General features: G+C 41.2%; 1 protein-coding gene across 3 annotated transcripts in view; it reads left to right on the forward strand.

The window, feature by feature from the left end:
• The first annotated feature begins 265 nt into the window (after window positions 1–265).
• Window positions 266–18,326, forward strand: part of apc (APC regulator of WNT signaling pathway) — a 44,509-nt gene continuing 26,448 nt past the window's right edge. For all 3 annotated transcript variants that reach the window (XM_042394609.1, XM_042394610.1, XM_042394611.1), the window contains exon 1: window positions 266–513. The gene's annotated coding sequence lies outside the window, so the exon portion shown is untranslated. The remainder of the gene's footprint in view (window positions 514–18,326) is intronic.

The raw sequence follows: 18,326 nt of genomic DNA on the forward strand, positions 1-18,326 counted from the left end.
TCTGTAATCATTCCTCCTGTTCATACTGGATATTAAAAGATCCTTCAAATATGTTTTAATGGAAGTGATGGAGGATAAAATCCACAGTGTGTCCACACAGTCGTTTAAAGTCTGTGTGAAGCTTCTATTCAGCTTCATCAGTCTGAAAAACTGTGAACTCGTCCTTTAAAGTTAAACCAAGTTTTCACCCTGAAATTAATGATTCACACACACACACACACACACACACACACACACACACACACACACGCACACAAACACACACACACACACACACATACACACACACGCGCACGCACACACACACACAAGATGGCGGCCGGCCGCAGCTCCACAACAGAGAGGCCGAGTTAGTTCAACTTCTCCCGGACTTTGTTGAACTGTTTTCCCGCTCTGACCGGAGACATGAGAGGCTCCCGCCGCCGCTGCCGGCTCGTCTAACGGCTGAGTGTTTCCCGGTGATGTTCCCGTGAAGCTGCTCCGTCTGAAGAGGACTTTTCTCTGAACCGGGAGGTAAGAGCGGCCGTCCCGTTAGCCTAGCTGTTGCTAACCGTTTGTTTTGGTCGGGCTGTCGGTGTTCGGGCGGTTCGGCCGGGCCCAGGACGGCCCGGGGACGGTTACCGGGATTACCGGGACCGGACAGCTGCGGCGGGTGTTTAGTAACTGGACCGGTTTGTGTGTGCAGCGTTAAAATGACGGGAAAGTACCGTTAGCAGGTGAAGCTAGCTAGCAGAGCTGCTGCTATTGTTACTGTACAGTGCAACTGCAATACTACTGCAGTACTACTAATACTACTATTGCAGGGTTACCACTAGTACCACTGAGACTACAGCCGCTGGTACTTCACTACTAATAATACTTACAGCACAATACTTCTACTCAGAGTGAGCAAGTACTACACTTTACTACGAAGCTGGATGAAAAAGTAGAAGTACACACAGACTTTACTGTGAGCACATTTACTGACACGCTGCAGTCTGTACTGCACATCTACTGACACGCTGTAGTCTGTACTGTACATTTACTGACACGCTGCAGTCTGTTCTGTACATCTACTGACACGCTGCAGTCTGTTCTGTACATCTACTGACACGCTGTAGTCTGTACTGCACATTTACTGACACACTGTAGTCTGTATTGTACATTTACTGACACACTGTAGTCTGTACTGCACATTTACTGACACACTGTAGTCTGTATTGTACATTTACTGACACACTGTAGTCTGTATTGTACATTTACTGACACACTGTAGTCTGTATTGTACATTTACTGACACACTGTAGTCTGTACTGCACATTTACTGACACGCTGCAGTCTGTTCTGTACATCTACTGACACACTGTAGTCTGTACTGCACATTTACTGACACGCTGCAGTCTGTTCTGTACATCTACTGACACGCTGTAGTCTGTACTGCACATTTACTGACACGCTGTAGTCTGTACTGTACATTTACTGACACGCTGCAGTCTGTTCTGTACATCTACTGACACGCTGTAGTCTGTACTGCACATTTACTGACACGCTGTAGTCTGTTCTGTACATTTACTGACACGCTGTAGTCTGTACTGCACATTTACTGACACGCTGAAGTCTGTTCTGTACATTTACTGACACGCTGTAGTCTGTACTGCACATTTACTGACACGCTGTAGTCTGTACTGCACATTTACTGACACGCTGTAGTCTGTTCTGTACATTTACTGACACGCTGTAGTCTGTACTGCACATTTACTGACACGCTGTAGTCTGTACTGCACATTTACTGACACGCTGTAGTCTGTTCTGTACATCTACTGACACGCTGTAGTCTGTACTGCACATCTACTGACACGCTGTAGTCTGTTCTGTACATCTACTGACACGCTGTAGTCTGTTCTGTACATCTACTGACACGCTGCAGTCTGTACTGCACATTTACTGACACGCTGTAGTCTGTTCTGTACATCTACTGACACGCTGTAGTCTGTACTGCACATTTACTGACACGCTGTAGTCTGTACTGCACATTTACTGACACGCTGCAGTCTGTTCTGTACATCTACCGACACGCTGTAGTCTGTACTGCACATTTACTGACACGCTGCAGTCTGTTCTGTACATCTACTGACACGCTGTAGTCTGTACTGCACATTTACTGACACGCTGTAGTCTGTTCTGTACATTTACTGACACGCTGTAGTCTGTACTGCACATTTACTGACACGCTGTAGTCTGTTCTGTACATTTACTGACACGCTGTCCTCTGTACTGCACATTTACTGACACGCTGTAGTCTGTTCTGTACATTTACTGACACGCTGTAGTCTGTACTGCACATTTACTGACACACTGTAGTCTGTACTGCACATTTACTGACACGCTGTAGTCTGTTCTGTACATCTACTGACACGCTGCAGTCTGTACTGCACATTTACTGAAACGCTGCAGTCTGTTCTGTACATCTACTGACACGCTGCAGTCTGTACTGCACATTTACTGACACGCTGTAGTCTGTTCTGTACATCTACTGACACGCTGTAGTCTGTACTGCACATTTACTGAAATGCTGCAGTCTGTTCTGTACATCTACTGACACGCTGCAGTCTGTACTGCACATTTACTGACACGCTGCAGTCTGTACTGCACATTTACTGACACGCTGCAGTCTGTACTGTACATTTACTGACACGCTGAAGTCTGTATTGTACATTTACTGACACGCTGTAGTCTGTATTGTACATTTACTGACACGCTGTAGTCTGTACTGCACATTTACTGACACGCTGTAGTCTGTTCTGTACATTTACTGACACGCTGCAGTCTGTATTGTACATTTACTGACACGCTGTAGTCTGTATTGTACATTTACTGACACGCTGTAGTCTGTACTGCACATGTACTGACACACTGTAGTCTGTTCTGTACATTTACTGACACGCTGAAGTCTGTATTGTACATTTACTGACACACTGAAGTCTGTATTGTACATTTACTGACACGCTGTAGTCTGTACTGCACATGTACTGACACACTGTAGTCTGTTCTGTACATTTGCTGACACGCTGCATTCTGCTGCACATTTACTGACACGCTGCAGTCTGTACTGCACATGTACTGACACGCTGTAGTCTGTACTGCACATGTACTGGCACGCTGCAGTCTGTACTGCACATGTACTGACACGCTGTAGTCTGTACTGCACATTTACTGACACGCTGCAGTCTGTGCTGTACATCTACTGACACCCTGTAGTCTGTGCTGTACATTTACTGACACGCTGCAGTCTGTGCTGTACATCTACTGACACCCTGTAGTCTGTACTGCACATTTACTGACACGCTGCAGTCTGTACTGCACATTTACTGACACGCTGCAGTCTGCTGCACATTTACTGACACGCTGTAGTCTGTACTGCACATTTACTGACACGCTGCAGTCTGTGCTGTACATCTACTGACACCCTGTAGTCTGTGCTGTACATTTACTGACACGCTGCAGTCTGCTGCACATTTACTGACACCCTGTAGTCTGTACTGCACATTTACTGACACGCTGCAGTCTGTACTGCACATTTACTGACACGCTGCAGTCTGCTGCACATTTACTGACACGCTGTAGTCTGTACTGCACATTTACTGACACGCTGCAGTCTGTACTGCACATTTACTGACACGCTGCAGTCTGCTGCACATTTACTGACACGCTGTAGTCTGTACTGCACATTTACTGACACGCTGCAGTCTGTTCTGTACATCTACTGACACGCTGCAGTCTGTACTGCACATTTACTGACACACTGTAGTCTGTATTGTACATTTACTGAAACGCTGCAGTCTGCTGCACATTTACTGACACACTGTAGTCTGTACTGCACATTTACTGACACGCTGCAGTCTGTACTGCACATTTACTGACACGCTGCAGTCTGTACTGCACATTTACTGACACACTGTAGTCTGTACTGCACATTTACTGACACGCTGCAGTCTGTACTGCACATTTACTGACACGCTGCAGTCTGTACTGCACATTTACTGACACGCTGTAGTCTGTACTGCACATTTACTGACACACTGTAGTCTGTACTGCACATTTACTGAAACGCTGCAGTCTGTACTGCACATTTACTGACACGCTGCAGTCTGTACTGCACATTTACTGACACGCTGCAGTCTGTACTGCACATTTACTGACACGCTGCAGTCTGTACTGCACATTTACTGACACGCTGTAGTCTGTACTGTACAAAAGTTTGAATTTTAAATAAAAAATGAAAGCCTTGAAGTTGTGGGTCGGACACTGCTCGTGCGTCTCTGCTCGTACGATCTGCTCGTGCGTCTCTGCTCGTACGTCTCTGTTTGTACGATCTGCTCGTACGTCTGCTGGTTCCTTGCTGAATGTTTGTTTGTGGTTCGATCAACAAGCTGCAGGACAGACGTGTTTGTGTGTTCTGATTCACTCATGTTTAAAGGAAGAAGGAATCGTGCCTCATGTTGCACTTTAACAACTGAGTATCGATACTTTTATTTTGTAAGATTTGATTTAAACTGTGGACGTGTTGTTGAATGTTGTTTTCATGTAAAACCACAGAATATATAATACACAGTACACACAAATACTATGAATATACCTACAGCTAGTACCACTAGTGTAATACACAGTACACACAAATACTATGAATATACCTACAGCTAGTACCACTACTGTAATACACAGTACACACAAATACTATGAATATACCTACAGCTAGTACCACTAGTGTAATACACAGTACACACAAATACTATGAATACACCTACAGCTAGTACCACTACTGTAATACACAGTACGCACAAATACTATGAATATACCTACAGCTAGTACCACTACTGTAATACACAGTACACACAAATACTATGAATATACCTACAGCTAGTACCACTAGTGTAATACACAGTACGCACAAATACTATGAATATACCTACAGCTAGTACCACTACTGTAATACACAGTACACACAAATACTATGAATATACCTACAGCTAGTACCACTAGTGTAATACACAGTACACACAAATACTATGAATATACCTACAGCTAGTACCACTAGTGTAATACACAGTACACACAAATACTATGAATATACCTACAGCTAGTACCACTAGTGTAATACACAGTACACACAAATACTATGAATATACCTACAGCTAGTACCGCTAGTGTAATACACAGTACACACAAATACTATGAATATACCTACAGCTAGTACCACTACTGTAATACACAGTACACACCAATACTATGAACATACCTACAGCTAGTACCACTACTGTAATACACAGTACACACAAATACTATGAATATACCTACAGCTAGTACCACTACTGTAATACACAGTACACACCAATACTATGAACATACCTACAGCTAGTACCACTACTGTAATACACAGTACACACCAATACTATGAACATACCTACAGCTAGTACCACTACTGTAATACACAGTACACACAAATACTATGAATATACCTACAGCTAGTACCACTACTGTAATACACAGTACACACCAATACTATGAATACACCTACAGCTAGTACCACTACTGTAATACACAGTACACACAAATACTATGAATATACCTACAGCTAGTACCACTACTGTAATACACAGTACACACCAATACTCTGAGTGCAGGAAGTGAAGAAATCAATAATAATAATAATTATTATTATTGATCACCATTTATTAATAATAATCTCTTAGTGATGGTTTGTTTTTACAGAGGAACTTTATCAATCATGTTGTCATCCTGATCAATATGTTTTCAGATCAATAAGTGTATCAGCCTGCATATTTTCACAGTGATCAGTTGTTACATTATTTTATTTTCTCCATGACGTCATAACTGATCTGATTTGATCCATAAACAAAGATTCATGATATGACATCATTCTGATTGATTAGCTGATTGACAGATGGATCAATAACTCCGCTGACAGGAAAGTGGAATGAACATCTTTCACTGCTTATGTTATTGATCCATTAATGATTCAAATCATCAGACAGATCAAAAAGTAAAATAACCTCAACTGTACATAGAAAATAGATCAAAGTATTGATCAGACTGCAGTGTGTGTGTGTGTGTGTGTGTATGTATATCTGTGTGTGTGTGTATCTGTGTGTGTGTGTGTGTATATCTGTGTGTGTTTGTGTATCTGTGTGTGTTTGTGTGTGTGTGTATATATATCTGTGTGTGTGTGTGTGTGTATATCTGTGTGTGTTTGTGTATCTGTGTGTGTTTGTGTGTGTGTGTATATATATCTGTGTGTGTGTGTGTGTATCTGTGTGTGTTTGTGTGTGTGTGTATATATATCTGTGTGTGTGTGTGTGTATCTGTGTGTGTGTGTGTATCTGTGTGTGTGTGTGTGTGTGTGTGTGTGTGTGTATCTGTGTGTGTGTGTGTGTATGTGTGTGTGTGTGTGTATCTGTGTGTGTGTGTGTATCTGTGTGTATATATATCTGTGTGTGTGTGTGTGTGTGTGTGTGTGTGTATGTGTGAACATCAGTAACCCGGTCAGTCTGCCTGCAGCAGCAGCAGCAGCAGCAGCAAAGCATGCTGGGAGCAGGAGGAGGGGAGGGGGCCTCCCTCCCCCCTCTCTGTGTGTGTCTGGCTCCTGATTGGCTGCTGGCCGGCCCAGCTGACTGCTCTCTGTCAGACAGTCGGAGCGAGGAGGAGGTGATGGAGGCAGCGATGGGGTGAGCTGCCATTTTCTCTGCACATTTATCCTCTTTCTCTCTGTCTGCTTCTATTTATTTCTAATGTTTTTATTATTTCTATTGTGTGTGTTTGTGTCAAGACGACCCCACCCCCCCCCCCCTGTCCCCCCCCCCTCCCCTCCCCTCCCTGTGGGGGGGGGGGGGCAGGAAGGGTGGGGGGGTCGTTTTTTTTCCTCTGTCATTGTCTGTTGTTCTCTGCTGCTTTTCTTCTTTGCTGGATTAAATTTGTGTAACAGAAAGAGAGAATAGAGGGGGGGAGGGAGGGAGGGAGGGAGGGGATGGAGATGGAGGGAGAGAAAATGGCCGACCGGTGATGGAGGATGGATGAAGGAGACAGAGGGAGGAGAGAAGAAGGACAGATCTGATCGTTTCCATTGATCAGTGATGGATCAATAACTGATGACGCAGTAACTGTTTAACTGAGGAGTCTCTGTAGTACTCTGTGTAGTACTCTGTAGATGTGATGTAGTACTCTGTAGATGTGATGTAGTACTGCAGTACTCTGTAGATGTGATGTAGTACTCTGTAGATGTGATGTAGTACTCTATAGATGTGATGTAGTACTCTGTAGATGTGATGTAGTACTGCAGTACTCTGTAGATGTGATGTAGTACTCTGTAGATGTGATGTAGTACTCTGTAGAGGTGATTTAGTACTGCAGTACTCTGTAGATGTGATGTAGTGATGTAGTACTCTGTAGATGTGATTTAGTACTGCAGTACTCTGTAGATGTGATGTAGTACTCTGTAGATGTGATTTAGTACTGCAGTACTCTGTGGATGTGATGTAGTACTCTGTAGATGTGATGTAGTACTCTGTAGATGTGATGTAGTACTCTGTAGATGTGATTTAGTACTGCAGTACTCTGTAGATGTGATGTAGTACTCTGTAGATGTTATTTAGTACTGCAGTACTCTGTAGATGTGATGTAGTGATGTAGTACTCTGTAGATGTGACGTAGTGATGTAGTACTCTGTAGATGTGATGTAGTGATGTAGTACTCTGTAGATGTGATGTAGTACTCTGTAGATGTGATGTAGTACTGCAGTACTCTGTAGATGTGATGTAGTACTGTAGTTTTGGGTAGCTCTTTATTGTACAGTGTTGTTGACATGTGATTCTGCAGTACAGTGTGGTTGAGTTGTAGTACAGCGAACATGTGATGCAGTACTGCAGTACAGTGGGGTTCAGTTGCAGTACTGTGTACATGTAGTACTGTGTATGAGTGATGCAGTACTGCAGTACAGTGGGGTTCAGTTGCAGTACTGTGTACATGTAGTACTGTGGACATGTGACGCAGTACAGTAGGGTTCAGTTGCAGTACTGTGTATATGTAATACTGTGTATGAGTGATGCAGTACTGCAGTACAGTGGGGTTCAGTTGCAGTACTGTGTATATGTAATACTGTGTATGAGTGATGCAGTACTGCAGTACAGTGGGGTTCAGTTGCAGTACTGTGTATATGTAGTACTGTGCACATGTGATGCAGTACTGCAGTACAGTGGGGTTCAGTTGCAGTACTGTGTATATGTAGTACTGTGCACATGTGATGCAGTACTGCAGTACAGTGGGGTTCAGTTGCAGTACTGTGTATATGCAGTACTGTGTACATGTTATGCAGTACAGTGGGGTTCAGTTGCAGTACTGTGTATATGTAGTACTGTGTACATGTTATGCAGTACAGTGGGGTTCAGTTGCAGTACTGTGTATATGTAGTACTGTGCACATGTGATGCAGTACTGCAGTACAGTGGGGTTCAGTTGCAGTACTGTGTATATGTAGTACTGTGCACATGTGATGCAGTACTGCAGTACAGTGGGGTTCAGTTGCAGTACTGTGTATATGTAGTACTGTGTACATGTTATGCAGTACCCAAATACTCTCCGAGGTATAATCCCAGTTACAGATTAGAACTGCTTCAGGATTTTTGGACATTTAATGCAGATTTTATTTTCGAAAGTAGAAACAATAAACACGACGTTACGTAACAACGTCACAGTCGAGCATCTCAAAAACAGGTGTTTTAAAGTTAGGAGACCTTCGTTGTCATGGCAACAGTAACAAGCAGGTGGTTTCGGTTAGAGGACGATAGTGTTGGCTATTGGTTGTAAACAGGAAGTGAACAGCGATCTGATGTTTGGTTGACCAGCTTCCTTCGTGGAGTTTGTTGCTCTGTATTGATTATTGATGTCAGTTTCTACTCCCGTTAACCGATCGATGACTAACCGGGTCCAGCAGTCGGTGGTCAGAGCTACGTTAGCTTGACTTTTAGCTTCTTATTCTCAAAGTCTTCCAGTGTGTTTAGTCACAGCAGCTCTCGATGGCGTAACATACTCAGGCTCGAGGTACCAATATAAATAAACATGTGACTATAAGGCGACCCCCCCCCCCCCCCCTTTTCCAACAGCTGTTTATGGAAAAATAACGTTATAACGTGAATATAACTTACATCATAGTATAGTTACATACTCGTACACTCTCCTGCAGGCTCCTGGAGGTGATCTATAATGATGTTCTCTGGCAGTTAGCATTACTATGACTTCCTGTTTGTGTTTTTGAGCGGCTCGTTGTCTGTCTCAGTGTATTTGGCAGCTTGATATATTCAGTTTGTGCAGTAGAGACGTCAGGAGACGTTTTGGACTCCGCGGCAGAAAAACACGTTACAGGATCCCTCAGAAACTCCTGCAGGTTAAACTGGACTAACCAAACAGTGACTCTAAGACACTCACTATAAGCATGTAGCCTAGCAACATTAATGCTACAAACAGCCCATAATGCAACACTCTGTGCAGAAGTCAGTAGTTTCACACCGATACTATATATAGTGTGTGTGTGTGTGTGTGTGTGTGTGTGTGTATGTATACATACATGTATGTAAACCTACAGACCAACATGTGTAAACTGATTAACAGTTAACTGTTGACATCTCTAGTAATGACGTCACATGACGGCTTTGTGGGTCATCATCACTACGGCAGCTAGAGGGCGCCGTCACTGAGACGTAAACATGTTGTTTTGTGTTAGAGCTGCAGCTAACGATGGGCCACACGGACACAATCACATATCACAACGTCTTTGACCAAATACCTCGATATTAATATTATGACAGTGTTATCGGGGTGACTATCGGTGCTTTCACATAATATTTCCACAGTGAGATTTATGATGAATGGTCATCAGTAACGTGTAAATAATGACTGAGAACAGCTGGAACAGTCTCAGTTTACTGTTTACTACCAAAGACGACGTCCTCCAATGTCAGATTCAGTTTACTGTCATAGACACTAAAGAAAATATTCACATTTCAGAAGCTGAAATCAGAGAACTTTGATTTTTTTTTCTTACAGAAATGACTCAAAACAATGAATCAATTATCAACATATTTGGTGATAATGTAATAGTTGACAGCTAATCGATTAATCGACTAATCTCTGCAGCTCTACTTTGGTCCAGTAGAGTTTAAACCTGTTGTCTCAGAAAATAAACAGAAATGAAACATCATGACTGACTCATATTTATTGAACATATTCAGTATTTAAAGACATTTGCAGAGTAAAATGTGGCTGTGAGAACGAGTCATCTGTTGTTACTGTAACAGATCCAGAGCTGCTTTTAGCTTCAGCTTAATAAACTAAAGTCTGCAGATAACCTGACTCCACACTATGTTCTGCACGACTGATAGACCGTCATGTGTTACAGTTTACTGTGACTGTCACATTTCTAACATTTTACATGGTTTGGCCTCCTCCGTTATGTAACTGTTTTCACTCAGTGAACTCTATAAAATCCTCCTAGAAGAGCCGTTACTGAACATCCTGCTGACCACACGAAGAGCTGTAAATCCAGATTAACTGACTCTACACTTTATCTCAGTGTCTTCTCATGTACGCACATAATCTTACTTTTAATTCATCAAGCGTACGTTTGTCATTTCTAGTTGTGTGTGTGTGTGTGTATGTGTGTCTATATATAATATATATATAATTTGATAGCGTTAAAAGTGAAGTTGAACTCATTTTAAAAAAGATGAGAGAAGACTTGGAATGTCCACGGAGGTGATACCAAAACCAGTACCAGGTACCTGCTGCCTGATGGAAACCGGAACAGTCGAGTCGAGCCGTGCGTTGGCTCATCTCTAGGTCAGCAATCAAATATAAGCAAATTTGTGGATTGACCAACTTAACTGCTTTGTACCAAAAGTCAGATTTCCTTGAGTTGTGTGTCTTCCATTGAAGCGTTCAGATGTCAATCAGCCGGCTTTGATTGACTCATCAGAGGCTCGTTCAATAACTCAACCTGCAGCCGGTGTTCACCTGTTGGACAGTGAAGTGAGCAGCGCTCTGTTCTTCAGAGACATGCTGGACCCTCTGGTTTGCATCTTCATGCTGGAAGGATTCATCACACCTCAAAGCTCTGCAACAACTACTGAAGACCAAAGAAGACCGAGGAGTCCTGACTGTCCTGGACTTCCCTCCACAGTCACCTGACCTCAACACAGGAAGCTCTGTGGAACATCCTGCTGGGATAACACTGCTCATCAGGTTTATACAAACTTGTGGAGTCCAGGTTTATACAAACTTGTGGAGTGCCGCTGTCATCTGTCTACTAAAGGAAGGAATCTCTGTTTGTATGTCCTTCACGGATCTCTTGAAATGTCCATCAGATCAACTCCAGACTTGGCAGGTGTATGGCTGGGGAACAAAGGGAGTGCACTGTCCAATTTGGGGCAGTTTGGACACGCGATACGGTTAATATTAATAAACTTTGAATAAACCAGCGATCAATGAGCTGCTCTGCTCTGTGCAGGGAGGAGCTTCAGGGCTCTGCCGACTGACTCCAGCATGTCAGAGACAGCAGAGACGAGACGAGTCTGAGAAAAGTGCTCTAAAAACAGAAAACAGAGCCTTTAATCGGGAACGGACACTCTGAGCTCGTGTCTAGACACGTAGCGTAGCGTTAGCTGCGTGTTTAGCAGATCAGCAGCGAGTGACTCCACACGAGGCGTTCAGGTGCATTGTTGAGCGTCGGTCACCCGTGTTTTGGAAGCGCTCAGAGCCCAACACATAATGACTGTCGTTACACACATGAAACAGAGGAAATACTTACACATGCAGCTCAAAACCAGTTAGTCTCATCTGCTCTGAGACTGGTGATTGTGAAGCGACACTAGACATCAGAACTGAAGACAGAAAATAAACAATCTAAGAGCTCAATATGATCGATCCACTTTATTTTGGAATGCAGCCCTTATTTTACTCGAAATGAGAAAAGAACATTTATTTAGTATTATAGTACTTATTATTGATAACATCTGTGCCTGATAGACTGTTAGTTTCTTTCACGTTGTTGGTGTTTCTACTCGTTCACACCTCACATCAGCTGCATTAAGCTGGAGGCCGAACAGTCAGTTTGATGAACGGCTGCAGCAGCGAAGCAGAAAAACAACTGAGACTCTCTGAAGCTCAACTTTGACTCAAACTGCTCAGCTGATGATAATAAATTAATGACTTCACTGGTGGTCTGAGACGGTTGCACCCCGGTGTGTGTTACTAGTGAGTGTGAGTGTTATTAGTGAGTGTGAGTGTTATTAGTGAGTGTGTGTGTATTATTAGTGAGTGTGTGTGTATTATTAGTGAGTGTGTGTGTGTATTATTAGTGAGTGAGTATTATTATTGAGTGTGTGTGTGTATATTAGTGAGTGAGTGTGTGTGTGTATATATTAGTGAGTGAGTGTGTGTGTGTATATATTAGTGAGTGTGTGTGTGTGTATATATTAGTGAGTGTGTGTGTATTATTAGTGAGTGTGTGTATTATTAGTGAGTGAGTGTGTGTGTGTGTATATTAGTGAGTGTGTGTGTGTGTGTGTATATATTAGTGAGTGTGTGTGTATTATTAGTGAGTGTGTGTGTATATATTAGTGAGTGTGTGTGTATTATTAGTGAGTGTGTGTGTGTATATTAGTGAGTGTGTGTGTGTATATTAGTGAGTGTGTGTGTGTGTGTGTGTGTGTGTGTGTGTGTATTAGTGAGTGTGTGTGTTTATTAGTGAGTGTGTGTGTGTTTATTAGTGAGTGTGTGTGTGTTTATTAGTGAGTGTGTGTGTGTTTATTAATGAGTGTGTGTGTATTATTAGTGAGTGTGTGTGTATTATTAGTGAGTGTGTGTGTATTATTAGTGAGTGTGTGTGTGTATTATTAGTGAGTGTGTGTGTGTATTATTAGTGAGTGTGTGTGTATTATTAGTGAGTGTGTGTGTGTATGTTAGTGAGTGTGTGTGTATTATTAGTGAGTGTGTGTGTGTGTATTATTAGTGAGTGTGTGTGTGTGTATTATTAGTGAGTGTGTGTGTGTGTGTATGTTAGTGAGTGTGTGTGTATTATTAGTGAGTGTGTGTGTGTGTATTATTAATGAGTGTGTGTGTGTGTGTGTATGTTAGTGAGTGTGTGTGTATTATTAGTGAGTGTGTGTGTGTGTATTATTAGTGAGTGTGTGTGTGTGTGTGTATTATTAGTGAGTGAGTGTGTGTGTGTGTATTATTAGTGAGTGTGTGTGTGTGTATTATTGAGTGTGTGTGTATTATTGAGTGTGTGTGTGTATTATTAGTGAGTGTGTGTGTGTGTGTATTATTAGTGAGTGTGTGTGTATTATTAGTGAGTGTGTGTGTGTTTATTAGTGTGTGTGTGTGTGTTTATTAGTGAGTGTGTGTGTATTATTAATGAGTGTGTGTGTATTATTAGTGAGTGTGTGTGTTTATATTAGTGAGTGTGTGTGTGTATTATTAGTGAGTGTGTGTGTGTGTGTGTGTGTATTATTAGTGAGTGTGTGTATATTAATGAGTGTGTGTGTATTATTAGAGAGTGAGTGTGTGTATTATTAGAGAGTGAGTGTGTGTGTATTATTATTGAGTGTGTGTGTGTACTATTGAGTGTGTGTGTATTATTATTGAGTGTGTGTGTATATTAGTGAGTGAGTGTGTGTATTATTGTGTGCGTGTGTATTATTGTGTGTGTGTATATTAGTGAGTGTGTGTGTTATTAGTGAGTGAGTGTGTCATTGAGTGTGTGAGTGTGTTATTATTGAGTGAGTGTGTGTTATTAGTGAGTGAATGTGTTATTAGTGATTGAGTGTGTCATTGAATGTGTGAGTGTGTGTTATTATTGAGTGAGTGTGTGAGTGTGTGTTATTATTGAGTGAGTGTGTGTTATTAGTGAGTGAGTGTGTGTTATTTAGTGAATGTGTTATTAGTGAGTGTGTGAGTGTGTGTTATTAGTGAGTGAGTGTGTGTTATTTAGTGAATGTGTTATTAGTGAGTGTGTGAGTGTGTGTTATTAGTGAGTGTGTGTGTGTTATTAGTGTGTGTTATTAGTGAGTGTGTTTTATTAGTGAGTGTGTGTGTGTTATTAGTGAGTGTGTGTTATTAGTGAGTGTGTATGTGTTATTAGTAAGTGTGAGTGTTATTAGTGGGTGTGTGTGTGTGTTATTAGTATGTGTGTGTTATTAGTGTGTGTGTGTTATTAGTGAGAGTGTGTGTGTTATTAGTGAGTGTGTGTGTGTGTTATTAGTGAGTGTGTGAGTGTTATTAGTGAGTGAGTGTGTGTGTTATTAGTGAGTGAGTGTGTGTGTTATTAGTGAGTGAGTGAGTGTTATTAGTGAGTGAGTGTGTGTGTGTTATTAGTGAGTGAGTGTGTGTGTGTTATTAGTGAGTGAGTGTGAGTGTTATTAGTGAGTGAGTGTGTGTGTTATTAGTGAGTGAGTGTGTGTGTTATTAGTATGTGTGTGTTATTAGTGAGTGAGTGTGTGTTATTAGTGAGTGAGTGTGTGTGTTATTAGTGAGTGAGTGTGTGTGTTATTAGTGAGTGAGTGTGTGTGTTATTAGTGAGTGAGTGTGTGTGTGTGTTATTAGTGAGTGAGTGTGAGTGTTATTAGTGAGTGAGTGTGTGTGTTATTAGTGAGTGTGAGTGTGTGTTATTAGTATGTGTGTGTTATTAGTGAGTGTGTGTGTGTTATTAGTGAGTGTGTGAGTGTTATTAGTGAGTGAGTGTGCGTGTGTTATTAGTGAGTGAGTGTGTGTGTTATTAGTGAGTGAGTGAGTGTTATTAGTGAGTGAGTGTGTGTGTGTTATTAGTGAGTGAGTGTGTGTGTGTTATTAGTGAGTGAGTGTGAGTGTTATTAGTGAGTGAGTGTGTGTGTTATTAGTGAGTGAGTGTGTGTGTTATTAGTATGTGTGTGTTATTAGTGAGTGAGTGTGTGTGTTATTAGTGAGTGAGTGTGTGTGTTATTAGTGAGTGAGTGTGTGTGTTATTAGTGAGTGAGTGTGAGTGTTATTAGTGAGTGAGTGTGTGTGTTATTAGTGAGTGAGTGTGTGTGTTATTAGTATGTGTGTGTTATTAGTGAGTGAGTGTGTGTGTTATTAGTGAGTGAGTGTGTGTGTTATTAGTGAGTGAGTGTGTGTGTTATTAGTGAGTGAGTGTGTGTGTTATTAGTATGTGTGTGTTATTAGTGAGTGTGTGTGTGTTATTAGTGAGTGTGTGAGTGTTATTAGTGAGTGAGTGTGTGTGTTATTAGTGAGTGAGTGTGTGTGTTATTAGTGAGTGAGTGTGTGTGTGTTATTAGTGAGTGAGTGTGTGTTATTAGTGAGTGAGTGTGTGTGTTATTAGTGAGTGAGTGTGTGTGTTATTAGTATGTGTGTGTTATTAGTGAGTGAGTGTGTGTGTTATTAGTGAGTGAGTGTGTGTGTTATTAGTGAGTGAGTGTGTGTGTTATTAGTATGTGTGTGTTATTAGTGAGTGTGTGTGTGTTATTAGTGAGTGTGTGAGTGTTATTAGTGAGTGAGTGTGCGTGTGTTATTAGTGAGTGAGTGTGTGTGTTATTAGTGAGTGAGTGAGTGTTATTAGTGAGTGAGTGTGTGTGTGTTATTAGTGAGTGAGTGTGTGTGTGTTATTAGTGAGTGAGTGTGAGTGTTATTAGTGAGTGAGTGTGTGTGTTATTAGTGAGTGAGTGAGTGTTATTAGTGAGTGAGTGTGTGTGTGTTATTAGTGAGTGAGTGTGAGTGTTATTAGTGAGTGAGTGTGTGTGTTATTAGTGAGTGAGTGTGAGTGTTATTAGTGAGTGTGAGTGTTATTAGTGAGTGTGTATGTGTTATTAGTGAGTGTGTGTTATTAGTGTGTGTGTGTGTGTGTGTGTTATTAGTATGTGTGTGTTATTAGTGTGTGTGTGTTATTAGTGAGAGTGTGTGTGTTATTAGTGAGTGTGTGTTATTAGTGAGTGTGTATGTGTTATTAGTAAGTGTGAGTGTTATTAGTGAGTGTGTGTTATTAGTGTGTGTGTGTGTGTGTTATTTGTGAGTGAGTGTGAGTGTTATTAGTGAGTGAGTGTGTGTGTTATTAGTGAGTGAGTGTGAGTGTTATTAGTGAGTGAGTGTGAGTGTTATTAGTGAGTGTGTGTTATTAGTGAGTGTGTGTGTGTTATTAGTGAGTGTGTGTTATTAGTGTGTGTGTGTTATTAGTGAGTGTGTGTGTTATTAGTGAGTGTGTGTGTTATTAGCGGGTGTGAGTGTTATTAGTGAGTGAGTGTGAGTGTTATTAGTGTGTGTGTGTGTTATTAGTGAGTGTGAGTGTTATTAGTGTGTGTATGTGTTATTAGTGAGTGTGTGTGTTATTAGTGAGTGTGAGTGTTATTAGTGAGTGAGTGTGAGTGTTATTAGTGTGTGTATGTGTTATTAGTGAGTGTGAGTGTTATTAGTGTGTGTGTGTTATTAGTGAGTGTGAGTGTTATTAGTGTGTGTATGTGTTATTAGTGAGTGTGAGTGTTATTAGTGTGTGTATGTGTTATTAGTGAGTTTGAGTGTTATTAGTGAGTGTGAGTGTTATTAGTGAGTGTGAGTGTTATTAGTGAGTGTGTGTGTTATTAGTGAGTGTGAGTGTTATTAGTGAGTGTGAGTGTTATTAGTGAGTGTGAGTGTTATTAGTGAGTGTGTGTGTTATTAGTGAGTGTGTGTGTTATTTGTGAGTGAGTGTGAGTGTTATTAGTGAGTGAGTGTGTGTGTTATTAGTATGTGTGTGTTATTAGTGTGAGTGTGAGTGTTATTAGTGAGTGAGTGTGAGTGTTATTAGTGAGTGAGTGTGTGTGTTATTAGTGAGTGAGTGTGAGTGTTATTAGTGAGTGAGTGTGAGTGTTATTAGTGAGTGTGTATGTGTTATTAGTGAGTGTGTGTTATTAGTGAGTGTGTGTTATTAGTGAGTGTGTGTTATTAGTGTGTGTGTGTTATTAGTGAGTGTGTGTTATTAGTGAGTGTGTGTTATTAGTGAGTGTGTGTTATTAGTGTGTGTGTGTTATTAGTGAGTGTGTGTGTTATTAGTGAGTGTGTGTGTTATTAGCGGGTGTGAGTGTTATTAGTGAGTGAGTGTGAGTGTTATTAGTGTGTGTGTGTGTTATTAGTGAGTGTGAGTGTTATTAGTGTGTGTATGTGTTATTAGTGAGTGTGTGTGTTATTAGTGAGTGTGTGTGTTATTAGTGAGTGTGAGTGTTATTAGTGAGTGAGTGTGAGTGTTATTAGTGTGTGTATGTGTTATTAGTGAGTGTGAGTGTTATTAGTGTGTGTGTGTGTTATTAGTGAGTGTGAGTGTTATTAGTGTGTGTATGTGTTATTAGTGAGTGTGAGTGTTATTAGTGTGTGTATGTGTTATTAGTGAGTGTGAGTGTTATTAGTGAGTGTGAGTGTTATTAGTGAGTGTGTGTGTTATTAGTGAGTGTGAGTGTTATTAGTGAGTGTGAGTGTTATTAGTGAGTGTGTGTGTTATTAGTGAGTGTGAGTGTTATTAGTGAGTGTGAGTGTTATTAGTGAGTGTGTGTGTTATTAGTGAGTGTGAGTGTTATTAGCGGGTGTGTGAGTGTTATTAGTGAGTGAGTGTGTTATTAGTGAGTGTGAGTGTTATTAGTGAGTGTGTGTGTTATTAGTGAGTGTGAGTGTTATTAGTGAGTGTGAGTGTTATTAGTGAGTGTGTGTGTTATTAGTGAGTGTGAGTGTTATTAGCGGGTGTGTGAGTGTTATTAGTGAGTGTGAGTGTTATTAGTGAGTGTGAGTGTTATTAGTGAGTGTGTGTGTTATTAGTGAGTGTGAGTGTTATTAGCGGGTGTGTGAGTGTTATTAGTGAGTGTGAGTGTTATTAGTGAGTGTGTGTGTTATTAGTGAGTGTGAGTGTTATTAGCGGGTGTGTGAGTGTTATTAGTGAGTGAGTGTGTTAGATGTGTGAGATCAGCTGGTGTTTGTATGAAACATGTGACCGTCACACATTAACATCAGTGTTTGTGATGAACAGAAGAAACATCACATGATGCTTCTACACACACACACACTCACACGCTCACACACACACTCACACATACACACTCACACACACACACACATTCATTCATTCATCTCAACATACAACTGATTGATCGTGTTAAACACTCAACAATAGTGTTGGTACTGCAGGGTTAAGGTGAGGTCTGTGATGAGGTCTGTGGTGAGGTCTGATGAGGTCTGTGGTGTGGTCTGATGAGGTCTGTGGTGCGGTCTGATGAGGTCTGTGGTGCGGTCTGA

This window comes from Thunnus maccoyii, chromosome 19 (genome assembly GCF_910596095.1).
Source record: "Thunnus maccoyii chromosome 19, fThuMac1.1, whole genome shotgun sequence".
NCBI lineage: Eukaryota > Metazoa > Chordata > Actinopteri > Scombriformes > Scombridae > Thunnus > Thunnus maccoyii.